This window comes from Pinus tabuliformis, chromosome Q, assembly GCF_031772625.1.
Source record: "Pinus tabuliformis cultivar Carrire ecotype Pingquan chromosome Q, CPIR1, whole genome shotgun sequence".
NCBI lineage: Eukaryota > Viridiplantae > Streptophyta > Pinopsida > Pinales > Pinaceae > Pinus > Pinus tabuliformis.
The window spans coordinates 526622948-526637614 of record NC_142296.1 but is presented as its reverse complement, the minus strand read 5'-3'; the positions used below and the strand labels follow the sequence as shown (position 1 = coordinate 526637614).

Genomic DNA, 14667 nt, shown 5'->3' with positions numbered 1-14667 from the left:
GCAAACAGCTGGAGACACATATCTTCCTCCATCAGTTAGGTAGCATTTATCACCATGTGATTGTATAGTTTGTCTTAATTACGTAAACAAGTCATTCACCATATCATACAATATATACATACGTCAATAAATTAAGAGTCCGTAATATATACACATAGACTCAGCTAATAAAAATAAATAAACTAAAATAATAATAATAATAATAATACATATAAAGAGTCACGATTTTTCATTAAGAGGCACCTTATGTTATATCTATAGTTGGGGCCCTTTGAAATGCAAAACATCATTCGGTTCAATTATTTTTTTACTAATTAAATTTTTACTAATCTGATAAATCTGTCTGAATTATCCTAGTATATTATCAAGTGTGAGCATTTAAATTGCTCCATTGGTATCAAAGCAAGTTTTACAAGTCTCTGAAAGGCAACAAGTGCAAACAGCTACCACTGCCATAGAGCAGCTGCATTATTGTGGCCACACCATCCACCAGCTTCGCCATGCCATCTGCAGTGGTCATACCATCCAACACTGTATGCAATTACAACTATCATGCGCTAAGTTGACAATTCATGCAATAATTTAATGTGTCATACATTTAATTGACAGTCTGTACACTTAATTGACAACAAATTGCAGCTTGTAGAGTCTGTATAGCTGTACATTGGGGAACATACAGTTAATTAAATGGTGTGTCATAGCATCCATGTAATATAAATAATAGGTTGTACATATTCTGTAGGACAGGTCATACAAGAAATTAGGACACTGCTCTAAAATTTCAACAAGCGCTCATTTTGTTCAGCATCATGCATACTTGACATGCAAAGAAATTTTGGCAAACAAAGGTTTTCTCAAGCAAAATTTAACAAGCTAAGGGGAATATAGGCATAGTAATAACATGAGCAAAAGGTCCCAAAGTACATTTACATTACATGTCATGCATAGAGCCTCCTATCACATGTTTGTCTCCTAGAGCCCAAAAATAGAAAAACGATGGAGTTATAGCACCCATGCAAGCAAAAAATGGCAGTTTCTAGTTCACATTAATAGTTATTCAAAGTGGCCTACAGCTAACACCCTAGCTCCATATTGGACATGTGAAAACTGAATGGAATCCTCATGATGTGGCCAACCTTCTCCAAGCAAAACATTGGACAAATATTCTAGGGTTTTTTTTCCACAAGGCAGTTTTTCGGACTGTTAACCACCAAAATGGGTAACCCCATAGGAGAAAATTTTTCTCCTATAATTCAGTCAGGCAGCCAACAACCCTTGACATTCACTTCTTGACAAGTACATGCCATCTTCCTTTGCCATTTGCATCAATCATGCAACTCTCACCATCCTACATTTCCTCTTAAATGAAGGTGGGCCGCTACTCAACATGTATTTTGATTATTTTGCAATCTGGCATTTATACTTGTTGTTTTGGGCATTTAGTATGGATAAAGGGGTGATCTGGAAGATTGACCAATCTTGATTGCAAATCTGTTCTCTCACCTTACCAAGGAGGTTAATCTTTAGCCCTAGTCCAGTGGGACCTCTCTTAAGCCTTAGGGCTATAGGAGGGACACTACTTGAAAACTTGGACTGAAATAGCATGTTCATTCTCCTTAACACCATATTAACACTTTCCATGTCACATAACAAACCCTTTATATGTCACCTCCATTCTTTGTTAGAAAATTGGAAAGGCAAAAAGATTTCCTTATGTTGATAATTACTTGTGATATTGTCATGTCCCCATTTTTATTCTTCTTCATAGTACAGCTAGGGTGGATTTCTAGGACAGGGGATGGCCAGGTCAGTGGAGCAAGTTTATGTCATCAGGGGTCCCGATGGAGTTTTTATGGTGTTTGGTGGCATTTGCTTGGCATACTCCATCATCAGCACAGTTTGCCTTTCATTTCGTTGCATTCCGACAACTTTCAAAAATCAACATTATTATTGGGCATAACTTAATTAATTATGCTCGAGGTGGCATTCTGGGGAGATTAATTGATGGAACACCTCAGTGTAATAGCTCGTTGGAACCGGAACAAGAAGATCTACATGATGGGACTTTTGGATGGGAGTTTCAGTGACCTGAGGAGACATGGTGGCCAATTTACCCTTTTCCCGCATTAAAAAGAATATTTTAATTAAAATAAAAGAGGGAAAAGTGCTCCATGATTAAAATAATAATAAAATAGAAGATTCTAGAGGGGTCCATCAGATCTATAAAAGAGGAGGAGGAGGCCATTGGAGGACATCTTGGTTTTGATATTGTTTCTTGTATGAGAGGTTGAGAACCTGGTTCTCTACTCCATTGGTAGCCCCAGGACGAAAACCCTTGGGTGATATAGAGAGATTGGGCAAGCACCCATCTCCCCTTAGTGGATTCATTCAGAATCCACAGGTGTAGTGATTGTTTTTCTGTTTTAGTTTGGAGACCGGAGGGTCATTCCCAGCTATTGTATTGGCATCTATCTACATATAATAAAGCTAAATTTTGATTGCTGCATTTGTCATTGTTCCTTGTGTCGTGATCCTTAATGAGATTTTATGCAATTAGTAGATTTACGGTTTGGGTTTTACATGGAAATCTTCTGGTAAATGCATGATAGTTTTATATAAAGAGCTTGTTCCAAAATTTCTGATTTGGGACATTACAGTGGTATCAAACTATGTTACCGGATCCGGCACTCCATGGTCTAGGATCCACGGATCTGATCCGGATCTGGATCCGGATCTGCCTAGATCCTTCCAAGAACCAGCAACGTGGCGGATCACTGTTGGCCGGAAACGCATCCCTGAATTTGGAAACGGATCTTGCAAAATCGGAAACAGTTCCTGTGATATTTCCAGATTTCAAATTTTTTGCAGCGTGGTTTTTAGTTTGTAGACTTCAGTTTTAGGTTTTTATTTGGCTTTATGTCGATCATTGTCTTTTTCACTGTTTGTCGGCACACATTGACATTTTTATAGCAACAGAGAAGGACAGCGAGACAACACCAGTTTTCGTTTTGGCAGATGGATAGCATAAATTTGTCTGCTGGCTGTGGCATTTGTTGAAAAGATAGCGCCTGGAAAGACAGCGCCTGGATAGCGAGCATGAGCACACTATTCACCGGCAGCACACTATAGCGAGCATGAGCATTTGTCTGCCACACACTATTCACCAGGCAGCGATCACTCTTCATAGAGTGTTGAGCAACAACGATGCGCAACAGACTCAGGACTATTCACCAGGCAGCGACTAATTGTTTTAATTTTCTGAGGACGATTCACCAGGCAACAATTCACAGTTTGATAATTTTTTAATGTTAAATTAAATTTTTTAATCGGGTCTGAACTCATTCATTTTTAAATTTTTTCACGTTAAATAAACATTGAATAGTAAACTGTCTCCGCTTTGGGTCCGGAACAGACCTCTTGTTCCCCCATGTCCAATCCACAGAATAGTAAATACTGGTGGTCGTGGTCCCGACTCCCAATGGCGTTAGTTAATTAAAAATTTCGCATCTAATTTTAACTCGGCGTCTAATTTTAAAGACTTCAACTCAGCGTCTAATGTTAAAGACTTCAACTCAGCGTCTAATTTTATCATTTTGATTTTTTTGTCTATTCTTCAAAGTTCACATTTGACTCTGTTTTTATTCTCAATGAGGGTTTTGGGTTGTCGAATGTTTTAGTGCAATTAGTGACCAAAATTTGGGATCTTTTGAAAACAAAATAAAATCCATTAGAATTCTGAAACAATGAAGATTAGATATTAAAATTTTAAAAATATTATTATATTTTTTGTACGGGATCAAGTCACATAAATTAATGTGGCTATTTAAATTTTAAAAAATATCTAGCCACATTGCAATATAAATATGTGGCTTTTTTATAAATATCTAGTCACACAAATTAATGTGGTTATTAAAATTTAAAAAATATTATTATATTTTTTGTACTTGACGTATCCTTGCCATATCCGGATCCTAGATTTTCAAAAAACTAGCGAATCCAGATCCGAATCAGTATCCTTATCCGAATCTTGGTAACTTAGGTACCAAAGCATCGAACTTGGCTCAGCCTGCAAGTTCGGATTTTCAGTTTCAATTCTGAGTATTCGAGGGTTTATTTTGGAAGTGCCAAAATCATCCTTTGTTGCAGAATTTTATTTTTATGACAAGAGTTGGAATTGGTGAGAGTCGCCATCAAAATTTGAAGCCGTCTATTCATTTCCAGGAGCGATTTTCATTAAAGTTTAGTTGATTTGAGGGCCGAATAACCCAATTGTCAAAGGAACCATAGCACTGCGCTCAATTTCTTGTCGTCACCGGGTCAAATTCTGGTCAACTGCAAGACGGTTCTGTACATGGTTCATATTGCCTGTCCAAGACTAGTGTCCTATGCTATTCACTTCTTCCAGCAAATCAGTCGGATAGCAGTGAAGGAGAAAGTCTTCATAAAGTTCTAGCACGTGGAATCTGGGCCAAATCACTATTCATACCAGAGCATGAATTCTACGTGATTGTTGTTCATGATACCTGCCCACGAAAAGACACGATCAGAACATAAATATGCAATTGCATAAGGGTGTGGGGAAATTATGATACGCAGATCTATGGGAAATGGTGGCAGAGTATCGTTGGCAAATCGTGGAAGTGACGCCATAGTAAAAGCACGCTAGAGGACAACGTGTGAAGAATGGCGTGCGAGTTGTTGTAGGGATCCACACTAATTGCTGTGGGTGCCTACGCAACGGCAGTTGAGTCAACATATTTCGTCTAAGTCCACGCAGACAAATCTATTACTTCAAAATCCCTCCCAGTCAACTAGTGTAAAGAATCTCAGACCAAGTTGTTACATCTGTAGGCCGCAGTCAATCTCTTGATTCGACGGTCTTGCCACGTCTCACCGAGTGGGAGGAATTTATAATCGCATGCATTGATCAATAATGCAGTACGTGTGCATTGTTTCATCGTGCAACTAGGGATCATTAGCAAATAGAGAAATTCTGGCTTAATAGAGGGTTATGGGTCTATAATGTGCTTGCTGGTGTGTTCTGAAAGAAGATAAGACCGATACCTGCACAGAGTTCAGTCATATCTTAAGGGTGGACAAATTGCATAGCCAAAGGATATGGTTATGGACATTCTGGAGCCAAGTCATTCATATCCCTGTAGCTCGTCGCTGCAAATTTGAGAACCGATCTAGGAACTCCATAGAGGATCAACACATTTTTATTGAAAACACGAGTGAATTAATAAACTCGTGCCAAAAGACTTGGCGTATTTATGGTCGGCAGTGTGTGCCTTTGCCCACATATATTTGGCGTTCATTCTGTCAAATCTTTTGCCACGAATTCGTCGACCAGAGAACGAGTCATGACAGAATATTTCTTGTGTATTGGCGGTGCATTTTATAAGTCAAATCATGAGGTATTGTCAATGGTTCGATATCCCTAGTTTATAAAGTCAAATTATTGCAATTTTGGAAGGACCGAATATTTGCAATCGATTCAAGATTTAATACACTGAGCTGCAGCGGACTGTTGATCTCCATCTCGGTATTTTGAAAAGGGGAGAATTTATGGTGTCTCTGGCACTTGTTTCTTAGGAAAATCAAATAATTTTGTTGCACTGTAGCTCACTGTTCAATTCTAGAAGATTGTTTAGTCATTTCTTGTCAGAAGAGAGGTCGTATGCCATTACTAGCAGTATCATTGGGTTGAAATCACCTCATCAGCAACTGGTTAAATGGAAAGGCACTACTAAAAGCACCTGGGAGTTGGTCCACGTCTTAAAGAATGCCTTGTAGACTTGAATATCAAGTTCCTTAATATTGTGTCACTATTGTTTTTCAATTAATGCAATAACTAGATGCTAGTTTTAAATGTCCAGTTGCTGCCAATATATCATTGTACTTGTTGCCTGTGACAGAGGATAGGTTGAGAGGTTTGTCGTTGGCTATGTACTGCTAGGGTTTAGAGGGAAAAGAGTCTATAGTTATTAGCCTTGTATTGTTGTGGGATCTAAGATAGAGTACAAAGACAGTGACCTCATTAAGTGAACCATGTAATGTTTATATGCTGTTGAACAGATCATTGTGTCAAAATACATCTAAGACTCATGTCAAGTATGCTACTAGTAAATATGAGAGGTCGATAGTCAGTTCGTCTTTATTGTATAGTGTTGTTATGCTGTTAGTCTAAGTCTTGTATGAGTCAGCTTGAAGTATTTTTCATCATTAAGCAAAACATGAATCAAACTTTTACACAATCCCTTAATAAACTAGCAGCAAAAATCAGTAGACCCTTCTCAAAGGGACTCTATGCCAGCATTCTGAAAGGACAACCAAGAGATGCGCAGGAGGGGCAAGAAATAGGACACAAGATTTTCACACTTGGAATAGATTTAAAACACATGAGGGTCACATGGAAGATTCTCTTCAAACTTGAAGAACTAGATGCCCTCCTTTCCAAAGTGAGTCAGTTAGAAGGGAAGAAATTAAATTGGACTCTAAAACTAGCTATGCTTGCTCTCATACAACGCAAGTTCTTGGAGGAACCTTGTGAAGGGGTTAGACTTCCAGTGGTATCTTGTCTCAGTAGCATCATGAGACTGACCGCACCTACCGCTCCTTACAATGATGATGTTATGAGGAGAGTTTTCAGACTGATAATAGAAACATTCAGAGACCTGGACAACAGTGAAGGCTCTACCTTTGAGAAGAAGCTTGAGATTTTAGGAGTTATGGCCATGACTAAGACTTATGAAGTCATGTTTGATCTAGAGTGTGATGGTTTGATCTTGCAGATGTTCTAATGCTTCTTCAGCATTAGGAAACATCATCCTGACACAGTCATAGCACACATGCAGTCCATCTTTTCCTCATGTATGAGAGGTCGTGATGCCATCTGTCGGGAGTTGCAGTCTCTATTGCTATCTATTTGGAGGAGAGAGCAGTTGGTCTCACCTGTCACTTATGGTCTAACTGAGAGGTTGGTTGTGCAGAACATTGATGCTGCTGCAGTGAAAAGAAAAGAGTAGTATTCCAGCGGTTCTACTATTCCTTGTTGGGGAGGAGTGCCCCGGTGCGGTGGAGACAATTGACTAGGGAGGAGCAGCTCAGGTTTTGGGGCTCATGCAGCAAGAATGAGATGAGGAGGAAAGGACTTTGCTCCATCTGCAAAGGACCTTGGGGACCTGACCACTCATCCTTGAGTGACACTGCGTAGATGACAACGGTAGAGCAGGGAGATATTCTTTATGTATGTCAGGATGAGGACTCTTCATTGGACGAGTCCATGGGTTCATATGATGATACCTTAGAGGAGCACGAGAAATGATATGGAGTTGATGACAGTTGCCCAGATATGCGTCCATGTGTGGTAGGAGTACGAGGAGCAGCTGATTGTTCCCATGTGGGAAAGAGATCAGGGAGCAGATGAGCGGCTGATGATTCAGCATAGAGAGCACATAGAGGAGCATGAGTCATGGCGAGTCATTGACATCAGGACAGATTCATATGATGAGCAGTCTGTGGGTCCTAGGAGAGACATTCAGGATAGTGTGTCACTAGTGATGAGTCAACATGAGCAGCATATGATGGAGCGTGAGTCAGCTGAGGAGGATGAGGCGCACAGTATGCATGATGAGCCTTTTTGGGAGAGCCAGTTGGAGGTTCATATTGAACCCGTGATGATGGAGGATGAGCAGCCACCCTTGGGGTCAGTCGTTGATGAGGAGCAGACAGATGTATAGATAGCTGGCAGGGTGACAATGTTCGCTGACACTTGTCCTCAGAAGATGCTGGTGTATGATAGGACAGTTTGGCAGGAGATTGGTGGATTGGAAGATGATCTGAATTTGAAACTACTTGAAATTTGTTTGCAAGGTATTCAATTCAGAATTAAACATGTTTAAAAGATTTCCATGTCTTGCAGAAAGAAAACACATGAAATTTTCAGCTGTTTATGACCCATTTAAGCATAGCAGAGTTATTTCCTTTTACTGTTTAACACATTAAAACGAATTTGATCTGCAAAATAAATCAACCACAAATGCAAAAGAAGTTGATAAAGCAGTTCACCCCCTCCAGGGCTACGTCTGCTGGGTACAAAGCTCCCAACCGGGCTTGTCCTTGTTTTTATTAAATGCTCAAATTGAAAATACAGCTGAATAGAAGCATCTACAGGAGAAATAGATGATAAAAATGGATTCAGAACACTTGAATCCTTCAGGATTGACTATTGGATCACCTACAAGAGAAATAGATGATAAAAATGGATTCAGAACACTTGAATCCTTCAGGATTGACTATTGGATCACCTCCAATGGATACCTGCAACCCTATACAGTCTTCACAAAACTGGGCCCTGTTGGCTCCTAGAACTTTCACGGCTCCAAAACCTCTGCAAATGACCTCAGATGGCTGTAAGACCTGCACCAATGGCTTCAGAAGGTCGAAAATACCCAAAATCAAAAAAAAAATCGTCCAAAAACCGACTTTCCTAGCCAAAGTTATGGCCATTTAAAGTTTCTCCAGTTTGCCCCTAGAAAAACTCCAGCTAACTTTAGTTAACTCCAGATAGCTCCGCCAATTATGGCGGGTCTGCCAAATTTGGCGCTCCTGCCAAAATTCCGCCAACTTAACTGCAGTTACATTTAATGTTTGGGTGGTTGCCTCGGATTTCGTGCAGGCGGAATATTCTTTTTTTATTTTTTTTTTTGAAAAATTAAAATTTCTAATGTTATGGACAAATTCTTTTTTTTGCCATAACTTCCTCATACGGCGACCGTTTTTCGAACCATTTGCGGCGCCGAAATCGGGAAGACGAGCACTTTCCAGTCATTCAACTTTGGACCAGTTCTAAGCACTTTAAATTTTGAGCATTTTACGACACTTAGGACATGAGCACCTGATCACGCCTCCCCATTGGGAAGCTTTTGGACCCCAAAAGCCTTCAACTACCTGTTAAAGAGGTGAGGGTACAGCTCCCTCACTCTGTCCACCTTCATCCACTTTGCCTTGTTCGGTTTGCTGCCTTTGCAACCAACCCGAACATAATCTACACTGCCCCTCCTTGAAGTGCGTGTCCTTCTGTCAAGGATTATATCTTCTTTCAGCTCATCTAAGAATTCTGGTGAGGAATCTTCTATAGATGGCAGCTGAACAGTATTTTCATGATCAGCAATCAAAGGAGGTTCATACAAATGTAAGTTCTCCACATTGACAACAGAATACATTTGCATGTAGGAAGGCAAATCTAATTGAAAAGCATTATTTCCAACCTTCTTGAGGATTTTGAATGGACCATAACGAATGGGCTTCAGCTTTTTACCTTCTCCTTGCATCCTTTCCTTACTAATGTACAGCCATACCTCATCTCCTTCTTGAAACTTTTGATCGACTCTATGCTTGTCGTGTCTTTCCTTGTACTTGCCTTGACTCTTCTCAAGCTGTTCTTGAATTTGCTGAATTCTTTCAATGAATGAACGAGCTTTGTCAATGTCACTATGTCCCTCAATGGCAACATCTTTCTCAAGAATGAAATCAAGAGGTGATTTTGGCAAGTAACCAAAACAAGCTTCAAACGGTGAGGTGTTTGTGGAAGAGTGCTTGGCACGATTGTAAGCATGCTGTATGTAGTGCAAATGTTCATCCCAAAGCTTGGGATGCTTGCTACAATAACCTCTCAAGAGGTGCACAATGGTTCTGTTCACAACTTCGGTTTGTCCATCTATTTGCGGATGGAAAGCAGTTCTTTTCTTCAACTTTGTGTCCATCATCTCCCATAGGTTGGACCAAAAATTTCCCACAAATCTAGAATCCCTGTCACTAATAATGGAAGTAGGCAAATCAAAGTGAATCCATACATGATGAAAAAATAATTCAGCAGTTTGTTCAGCAGTTATAGTTTTCTTACAAGGCATAAGTATACACATTTTGCTGAAACGATCAACTCCTACATATAAATAATCATGCTGCTTTCGAGATTTTGGCAAACCTCCTACAAAATCCATAGAGATGCTCTCCCATGGTCTAGAAGGTACCGGCAAAAGAGTATATAAACCAAGCTTCCTGTTGCTAGGCTTGCTTGTAGCACATAATGAACAACCTCTTATGAACCTTGAAACAGAATCTACCATGCGAGGCCAATAGCAATACCTCTGTAGATGTGCAACTGTTTTGCTCACACCAAAATGGCCAGCAATAAGAGAAGAATGAGCTTCTCTTATGACATTTATCCTCTCCCCCTGTGGTATACACAACTTGCCCAAATGAAACAGCAAATTGTTATGCATGTAATAGTCATTTTCCTCTACATGATTTCCTTTACTCAAGTTAGCATACACATCTTTAAAGTCATCATCAGATGCATATTGTTCCATGTAACTATCATGTACAATGGAATCATTCTTAAGTAAAGTAACAGCACCAATAATAGGCCTTGAAAGCATATCAGCAACCTTATTCAAAGTACCTTTCTTATACCTTATTACCAAATGGAACTGTTGCAAGAAGCCCATCCATCTGAAGTGTCGTGACTGTTGTAACTTGCTTTGTGATTGCAAGCACTGTAAGGGCTGATGGTCGGTATGTATAACAGTTTCTTTGCCCATCAAGTAGTGTTTCCACTTTTTGACGCTTTGTACCAACGCATACAACTCCTTATCATATGTAGGATAATTTACAACAGCACCATTAAAAGTTTCAGAATGAAAAGCAATAGGCTTACCATGCTGTAGAAGAACTGCACCCATAGCATAATCACTAGCATCAGTTTGTATCTCAAATGGCTGTCTCAAATCCGGTAATGCAAGGACTGGAGCTGAACTAATGTTCTCTTTCAAAGATTCGAAAGCTTTCTGCTGCTTGCCTCCCCATTGGAAAGCATGCTTCACACTTGTCACTGCATGCATAGGAGCTGCTATAGAAGAGAAGTTAGAGATAAACTTCCTCCAATATTGAGCTGCACCCAAAAAACTTCTTACCTCTGTTATGGATTTGGGAGTAGGCCACTTCACAATAGCCTCAATCTTAGCAGGATCAATTCTCAAAGCACCTCCTCCTACTATGTGTCCCAAATAAACCAAAGAAGTCTTTCCAAATTCACATTTTGACATTTTAAGAAATAACTGATTCTTCTTCAAAACATCAAGTACTTTTCTAACATGCATGACATGATCTTCTCTAGACTTGCTGAAAATTAAGATGTCATCTAAGTAGACAATAACGAAATCATCAAGAAAAGGACGCAAGACATCATCCATTACCCGCATGAAAGTTGCAGGTGCATTGCACAAACCAAACGACATCACAAGCCACTCAAAGAGTCCTTGTTTGGTTTTAAAGGCTGTCTTCCAAATGTCACTTTCTTCAATTCTTACTTGATGATATCCACTGCGCAAGTCTAGCTTAGTGAAATATCGAGCATCTTTCAGCTGGTCTAGCAAATCATCTATCCTTGGGAGTGGGTAACGATTCTTTACCGTTCTCTTGTTCAAGGCCCTGAAATCAACACACATACGCCAAGTGCCATCTTTCTTTGGAATCAATACAATCGGTGACCCACATGGCGAAGTACTTGGCCTTATGAAACCCTTGTCCAACAAGTCCTTGATTTGCGCATTCTCCATAATAGACATGCGGTACATGCCTATGTTTGGAAGAGGACAATGTGGATGCAAATGGATTTCATGCTGAATCTCCCTCTTAGGCTAAGTCACCAGATTCGCCGAATTTCAACCATTAAATTCGAAATTCGGCGATTTTCAATGGCAAACGAACATATTCGTTCGAGTTCGCCGAATTTAATGGCGAACTCGAATTTCAAGTCGAATTCGATTTTTTTTCGAACAAAATCGCATGAAATTCGTTGAAATTCGCCTACAGTTCCATTAAATTCGTTTTTTTTTTTTCGCGCGCCCGCGGGTTTTATTGTTCCTGTTTGGGTTTCATTGTTCCATTGTTTGGGTTTCATTTCATTGGCGCCGGCGGTCCAGACTCAGCAGACTCCATACTCCAGTCTCCAGTCACGACTCGTAAGGGCTTGTGTTTACCAGTCTCCATACCGACTCCTGGATCTGAAGCTTCAGAACACTGTCCAGTCTCCATACCGATAGGCGATACGTAAGGGCTTTGAACCTTTGGTGCGTTGGTCTGGGCTAAGTTTAAAGGGCAGAGCCTTTGGTGCGGAGTCCGGGCAAGTGCTGGAGGCCCGAGGGTGCAAAACTGCAGGCCGAGAAAACTGCAGGCGTGCCCACTGCCGCGTGAGTCTACAGCCTTCAGGTAGAGTTGTCCTTGAGCAATTCATGAATCATCATTATAAGTTATAACGTGGTTTGCATGGAAACGATGTGCTTCAAATACAACGGATCTTCAAATAAGTCTAATCCCTTCCTTTATGTCCTATACTTCATCATCAACCATCGTCTGAGCATATATAGAGTTTGAGAATATACAGAGTTTCATTATACAGAGTCTGAGCATAACAGAGTTTCAAAAAGTAAATCTTATGCACGATTCTCAACCATTTGTCGCTATAAAAAATGGGGCCTTTTCAATCTCTTTATTTAATGATATTAACAACAGTAGCTAGGGATTATCAGCTTATTAAGTAACGTAGATGGACAACCCAGATATGTCAGAGAGGGAACCATCCTTGCATTTAAAAACAAATAAATCATATCAAATCTTAGTTTTCACTGTATTTTACTGATAAATTAGATGGTATACCGTATAGGTGGCAGTTGCGGTGGAAACAATGGGAAAAATCATCACCTTTTTCTCATAAATTCTCATCCTCAATCCACACTTGCACTGCAGGCCACTCCACTGTGCATGTGCATGTGCAGTTGCAGATCCACTCTCTATGCATTTCCATCTCTGATTGAATGTGTGGAGGGTCCTAACTTTTCTTCTGATAGACAAGTGTTGTCACGTTGCTGTTTCAATGGTACTGTTAGTTAAAACTTAAAACAATCAAATGATATTGTTGGCTTAGTATGTCAGTACAAAAACATTACAAAAGTTATGCTTAAAAATTATTCTTGTGAATAAGTCATCCTCCAATGGTTCTGACTTCTGCCATCTTATTCAAATTCAGGACCTGTTTGTATCACAAAGACAGCTTTCGATTTAAAACAAAAATATAGGCTGCCATTTCCTTATCTGAGGTGGTTCGGTTCGGTTTATATTTCTGTTTAGAAGTGACTTGTTAATCTTGCAATATGTTTGCTGTCAGCCTGTAGGCTGTCACAGTTTGATCATGAACATTTGCTTTACAAGTTTACAACCATTGCCTGTCTGCAAACCTGTGTGCACTGTGCACAAATTGAATGCTTACTCTCAAGGTGCCGATTCATTTCCACTCTTTATTACTCATATTGAAAACCAGACAACCTTTCCTCTATATTACCAGATCAAAATACAGATCTGCCAAATTTTTGAAAAGCCAGAATTTGAACACGATGGGTAAATGGCAGGGTACAAAAACATATAAAAATATTTTTAGAATTACAAGAAAAATAGAAGAATCAGAACCATCAAGAAACACAACAGTACCTGTACAACTGTAGTCTGTAAGTTACAAGTTTACAACCAAATAAAGGAGTTCTCATGACTAACGAAAATGTAATTTCAAAAAAAATTGCAGGCATTTCAGAGATTGCAGTGCCAGACATTTCAGACTTCTAAATTCCAATGGCACCCCCAAAATCAACTGTTGTAGCTTGGAATTTTATCCAAAAAGATGGTTTTAATCTTTCATGTCAGCTGTGTGGACATAATTTCACTGGCACTTTGACTAGAGCAGTGGATCACCTTCTCGGTATTAGCAATGGAAGTGGAGGTGGTGTTGAAGCCTACACTAAGATCACTGATGAACAAAAAGCCAAAGTGGAGAAAGACCATTCCAGTTCACAGATGCAAAGGCAGAAAAAGGTGAATAAGAGGCAGCGAATTAAGAGGGAGATTGCCATGTCTTCTTCCAACACCATTAATTCAGTTTCAAACATTGGTGGATCAAGTTCTATAGCTCCTCAAGCAAAAACAGGTGGGCCGAAAACATCAAATCAATTCTGGAAACCTGTTGAGAAACATGAAGTTGATGATGCTGTTGCTGAGTATTTTTATGCATGTGCAATTCCCTTTAATGTGGCGAGGAGCCCATATTTTAAAAATGTAATTAAAAAGGCCATTGATTTTGGGAAGGGCTATGTTCCTCCTGGATCTGAAGCTTTAAGGACAACTTTGCTAAAGAGAGCGAAAGAGAGAGTGACAGGAAAGTTGGCTGATACTAAAAAGTCCTGGAAGCTTATAGGATGCACAATTTTGAGTGATGGTTGGTCAGATTTGTGTCATCGCCCATTGATCAATGTGCTTGTTTATTGTCCTCAAGGGGTACTTTTCTTGAAGGCAGTGAATGCAATGGATCGAGTGAAGACATCAGAATTTATTTTTGGAATTTTGGATGAAGCGATTCAAGAGGTTGGGGTGGAAAATGTTGTCCATGTTGTTACAGATAATGCATCAAATTGTGTTGGTGCAGGGAAGCTGATTATGGAAAAATATGGGCAGATTTATTGGACCCCTTGTGCAGCTCATTGCTTGGATTTAATGTTGCATGACTTAGCCAAATTTCCTTGGGTCAATGAAACAATCCGAAGAGCCAAATCAATTTCA

General features: G+C 39.7%; 1 protein-coding gene across 3 annotated transcripts in view; it reads right to left on the bottom strand.

Moving 5' to 3' along the window:
* LOC149220522 (uncharacterized) overlaps positions 1-14667 on the bottom strand; it is a 398953-nt gene that overhangs the window by 51923 nt on the left and 332363 nt on the right. The gene's annotated exons all lie outside the window — the stretch shown is intronic.